Here is a 6,000-nt window from a genome sequence, read left to right on the forward strand (position 1 = left end):
CAGACAAAGAAGCAATCAGACAGACAGGGCATACAGACATCGCATTTCGACAGGAACCCAGTTAGATGCGTCAGCAGGCAGCCAGGGTAGGCAGCTAGGGCAGGTAGACGGGGCAGGCAGCCAGGGGAGGCAGCCAGTACAGGCAGACAGGACAGGTAGACAGGGAAGGCAGCCAGGGCAGGTAGATGGGGCAGGCAGCCAGGGCAAGTACATGGGGGGGCCAGCAGTGTGTTACTGGGTCGTCTGCTGATGGGTGTGTGGAGCAGCCAGCAGTTCACTGTTTACGCTCCAGGGAGCCGCTACTATATCCCCCTCACACACCACCTGAAACCAGAAGCCCCTCGCTCTGGTCACGGCTAGAAACAAAGGCTGTAGTGTAGTGTGTGTGTGTGTGTGTGTGTGTGTGTGTGTGTGTGTGTGTGTGTGTGTGTTTCTGTGTGTGTGTGTGTGTGTTTTTCTGTGTGTGTGGGTGTGTTTTTCTGTGTGTGTGAGTGTGTGCATATGTGTGAGTGGATGTTTGAGTGCGTGTGTGTCTGAGCGTGTGCCCATTTGTGTGCGTGTGTGCATTTGTGTGTTTCTGTGTTTGTGTGTGTGCACGTGCATGTGTGTGTATGTGTTTGTGTGTGTGGGTCTGTATGTGTGTGCGTGCCTGTGCGTGTGTGTGTGTGTATGCGTTTATACAGCTCTCCCCCTACGCACTCCTGTTCCATCAACATGCCTTCAGTCCGTACACAACATATCTCCTGGCTTTCAAGGACTCGGCTCAGAGCCAGGGTTTGCGTACAGCTCTGTGTGTGAACTTAACCTAAAATAACTCCCACTAAAGAGAAACAGTCCACCACCTGAGCACATTTATAATAAGTGTCTTATAGGGTTGTAGCACTAGATAAGGAGCCCCATGTTCCCTTCAGAGTCAGACTCTCCTCATCTAAAAGCTGTATACGAGCGGAAGAAAAAAAAAACATGGGGAAATGTAACATCTGGCCAGGGAGCGCTGGCGTGGTACAGGATAATGTTCCAATGCATCATTACATCAACCCCTGCGCTCACTTCCTGTTGACATACTTCAACATATGACACATGGAAACACTTAAAATTTAGAGAGAGAGAGACAGAGAGGCTTGGAGGTTGAAGGGGTGGCGGTGGTGGTGGTGGTGGTAGAGGAGGATAAGGGGGAGGGGGTCTCGTCCCCCGAGGAGAGAGGCCGAAGTGGGAAGGTTTTCCCACGTTCTGCAGTAGACGTGCGTGGCGACGGCGGTCGATGGGCCGTGGAAGGAGGAAAAACAAGATTCAGATGTCTCTTGAGCACGGAGAAGAGGCACGTTGGAACCGGGGCGCCAGTTGACGTCTTGCCAACAAAATCACTAAGCAGTCGCAGATCACAATCACAATCTCTCTCTCTCTCCATGTCTCTCTCTCTCCTCCCTCTCTGGGTAGGGAGGTGATGGGTGAAGGGGTTGTGGGGGGGTGATGGGTGGAGGAGCGATGTGGTTCGGGGGGACTCGGTGGAGCCACTGGCTTACCTGACTATAAGCCATCTGCGCCAATTGAACCATTTGCGCTAAGTGGGTGACAAAGGCCTGGGGTTAGTCTGAGCCTGATAATCCCCCGGCTAGCAGAGACCATGGGTGGTCAGTCTCTCTCTATCGCTCTCTCTCGTTCTCTCACTCTCCATCGTTCTATTCTAATCTCTCTCTCTCTCTCTCTCTGCAGCTGCATAGAGAGTGGCTGGGTGGGTGCTGGAGGGCTTGGGTTGGACTTGGGTTCTTGTTGCTGTTTCAACGCCTCATGCCCAACACCCCCTTTCCTCCCAACTCCCTCCCCCCCCTCCCTCTCTTTCCTGCCCCTTTCTTTCAAATCTGAATTCCAGATTTGAGGGGCTGGGTGGAGACACCTGACCCGACCTCCGGGCGGTGGCACGCCACGAGTACAACACCTTGAAACTGTGTGACCCTGGTGCTCTGGTACTCACTGGTACACACACACACACACACACACGCACACACACACACACACACACACACACACACACACACACACACACACAGCGGCCTAAGACTGTAACTGTATTGTGGGAAAAACACAGTGCTTAAAGGTGTGTGGGGGTTGGAAGGCCATGCGTCTCAGGAACGCCGGCTCTGGAGGAAACTCGTGGCGGTTGACACGACAGAAGCCACCGCGGGAGGCCCCCCCCATCCCATGATGCGGTTCATCCAAAGGTTTTGTACTTTTGTGGTTGTTCAGCTGTTGTGTCCAGAGGGGCTTACAGTTGCTGTTTGACATGCAGGTTAGAGTTTGGCGTTTTCGCTCAAGGATGCCTTTCGGTCGCGCGGAAACACACGCAGGCGCCCACGTGCGCATTCACACACACCCGCACACGTGCGCATTCACACACACCCGCACACGTGCGCATTCACACACACCCGCACAAGTGCGCATTCACACACACCCGCACACAGACACATACACACACACACACAGACACACTAAAACACACCCACTAACACACTCATACACACACACCCGCACACCCAGACACACATGCACACAAAAACACACCCACAAACACACTCATTCACGCACACCCGCACACAGACACACACACACAAAAACACACCCACAAACACACTCATACACACACACCCGCACACCCAGACACACAAAAACACAAAAACGCACCCACAAACACACTCGTTCATATGCACACACAAGCACACAGCCACACACACACACACACACACACACACACATGCACTCCGGTCGTTATACTGAGAAGCCGACCCTCACTCGGACAATGACATTAAATAAGCCGCTGCTCAGAAGGAGATCCACACAACTACACACACATTGGTATTACACTAACTTTGTCTGGAGAAGCTTAACCCTCTCTCTGTCACCCAAGCAGCGCTCCACACACCCACAAACACCTCGCCGGCCTGGCCCCCTCCTGGTGGCGGCGATGAGGATACGTTCAGGCACCTCGGTGTCACACAGAGGCCTTCCCCCATGTTCCATTCAGAGTGGAACGTTCTCCTAGTGTTTTTGGAAGACTGGCACAGGAAACAAATGGTCTGGAATACTTCTTGCTTCAGTTGCAGTGACAAAAAGTCTTGGATAAGTATTCACGATCATACAGGAAATATTACCACGTTTAGAGCAAAATCAATAGGTGGCACTGGCTCTTTAAGTCGACTCCTTGCTGACAAGAAGTTTTGGTTCAGTGGCTGCTACCCAGTGGACTGTAGCGAAAGCAATTACCATTGTGCTTTCAGATGTTTGTTCTTAAAAGCCTTGTGATTATGAATTTAAGATTTAAATCTTTCTTTGCTTTATCCCTTTTTATCGTGGCGTTGCCCTTTTACGTAATGCTGGAATTCAAAGAATGCAGTTCAGGATCAGTGAAATGTTTTCAGTGCTTTGGTTGAAGATACGACATGATCTCAGCGCTGATAACGGCCGTATTTGGCCGTCACTGAGTCAAATATGTTTACATTTGACTTAACTTACTGTTGAAACATTCTTATGTTATTTACATATTAACAGTCACGGACATGCATGAAAGGTTGCCCAATTAAAGTTAGAATATTGATCAAAAACAGTAAAAAGCTTTGCCCAAGGCTGAATAACTGAAAATCACTCACACACACCTACACTCACAGGTACACGCACACACACACACACACACACACACATAAGGGAATGCATTGGTGATGCTGTTGCTGTCTGAAAACGCAAAACAAGTGTAATTTCGGACCAGCAGCTGAAACAGCATGCACATAAAACTATCGATGAGTTCTGCCAGTGCCTTTTGTTGCGTTGTGTTGTGTGTTCTAGCCCAGTGAAGTGTAGTGTGTGTTTTCTTGTGTGTCCGAGCCCAGTGTTGTGTACTGTGTGTTGTCCTCTGTGTTCTAGCCCAGTGTTAAGTGCTGTGTGTTGTGTTGTGTGTTCTAGCCCAGTGTCGTGAACTTTGTGTTGTGTTGTGTGCTCTAGCCCAATGTTGTGTGCTGTGTGTTGTGTTGTGTGTTCTAGCCCAGTAATGTGTATTGTGTGTTGTGTTGTGTGTTTTTTAATAGTGTGTTGTATGTTCTAGCCCAGTGTTGTATACTTTGTGTTGTGTGTTCTAGCCCAATGTTATGAGCTGTGTGTTGTGTTATGTGTTCTAGCCCAGTATGTTTTTATAGTGTGTTGTGTGTTCTTGCCCAGTGGCTGGTTCTTTACAAGCCAACAGCCAGACAGATTGGAACCAAGACAACACTTTATCAACTACTGCGTCCACCACCACTTCAAAACAAACATCCACATGAATGATGAAAACCATTCTCTCCACCCCGCATTTCACATCCACTCGTAAATTTACTGGATATATGATCACACATTGGCATCATTTTGAGTGCTATTCTGTCTCCTCTTTACTCTTCTATTTTGCCCTTTTGCCCACATTCACTTTTCTTTTTAGGTTTTTGTGTACAGATGTACCTGTGGTGTACAGATTAGAAGGAGAGCATGTGTTTGAACTTTGAATTCCAACTTTCATCTCAGCCCTACTTATCTCAAAGAACGTGAGCAGGACAAGATGTTCCACCGTGTTCAGACCATCTAGTGTCATACAGTTCTCAACGGTGGGTAGTTCCATATTAAAACCATTACCTTAACAGTGTGAACCAAAATACACTTAAATGAGAAATAAACACTTCTCTTTCTGAATTTCCTTTATTTACTTTCAGAAATAAAAAAGAAAAAGTGGATAATGAAAGCAAGGGATTAAAAGACGGCAACAAATGGGGCTACATTCTCAACTCAAGTGCCTTTTTGCACGAAACAAGTTAAATTCTCAGATTATAACAAATTCTAATGGATATGACTCAAGAGAGAGTGGAACAACCAGGGCGAGAGGTGAACACTGTTGTAATAGTTCAACGGACATAGTTAATTGGCTGACTCTGAGTTAAAAGGTTGTGGGTTCAAAACCCCAATGTTCTGAGTCACCGTGTTGGACTCCTTGTGCCAGATGCACATTCCCCCGCCTGGTCACTAACCGATTGTATCTGAAACAAGTCGCTGAAGTCACGTGGCATAAGAGCATCAGCCTAATGAGCAAAAGAGTGAAAATAGTGAATGGTAAGTAAAGAGTTTTAAGGAGAGATGAACCAGCTGGGAGGACACAGGTGGCTTTCATTATTGGACAGAGCGAAGATTTTAATAATTAAAAGAGGGTCCTCGTTCGACCCCTCCTTGTGTGTGTGTGTGTGTGTGTGTGTCTCTCTCTCTCTCTCTCTCTCTCTCTCTCTCTCTCTCTCTCTCTCTCTCTCTCTCTTTCTCTCTATCTCTCTCTCTCTCTCTCTCTCTCTCTCTCTCTCTGGTGATGATCTGTTCCAGGGAACTGGGGATTAAAGGAGTTCAGGGTTTAGGGGTCAGCCCTGAAACCCAGGGTCAAAGGTCAGAGGGCAAGAACAAGAATCTCTGCATTCCAACTGACCACTGCCCTGCCCAAACATACACATACACACACACACGCATCAAATATAAACACACACACACACAAATATAAGCGTACACAGTCAAACACACACAAACACACCATATAAACACATACTAGACATACTGTATACAATCATTCATGCACACACACCCACACATACGCACACACATGCACACACAAATACACACACACACACATACATCCAACATATAGACACACACATACGCACACAAACAAACACACACCACAGATACGCACATATGGCATGCACAAAGACACACACACACAAACACTCACACCCCATATAAGCATCCATGCACATACACATACAGATACACCAAGTATAATCACACACATGCCACACAAATAAACACATACATACACGTATACACCAAATTAAACACGCACCAACAAACACATTACCTGCCTTAAGTAGTGCTTACGGTATTCCTTGTCTGACTTGAATGGTTTCTGATTCAAATGAGCTTTAATCCTTTATTATTCCAACATAAACGCCCTTT

At 47.4% G+C, this 6,000-nt stretch overlaps 1 protein-coding gene across 1 annotated transcript in view; it reads left to right on the forward strand.

Annotated features, from left to right (window-relative positions):
* The window catches only part of LOC307070625 (rho GTPase-activating protein 7-like), a gene marked incomplete at its 5' end in the record, with an annotated part of 92,598 nt that overhangs the window by 17,393 nt on the left and 69,205 nt on the right, over positions 1-6,000 (forward strand). The gene's annotated exons all lie outside the window — the stretch shown is intronic.

The sequence above is a fragment of the Pollachius pollachius genome (assembly GCF_949987615.1).
Source record: "Pollachius pollachius genome assembly, chromosome: 2".
Classification (NCBI taxonomy): Eukaryota; Metazoa; Chordata; class Actinopteri; order Gadiformes; family Gadidae; genus Pollachius; species Pollachius pollachius.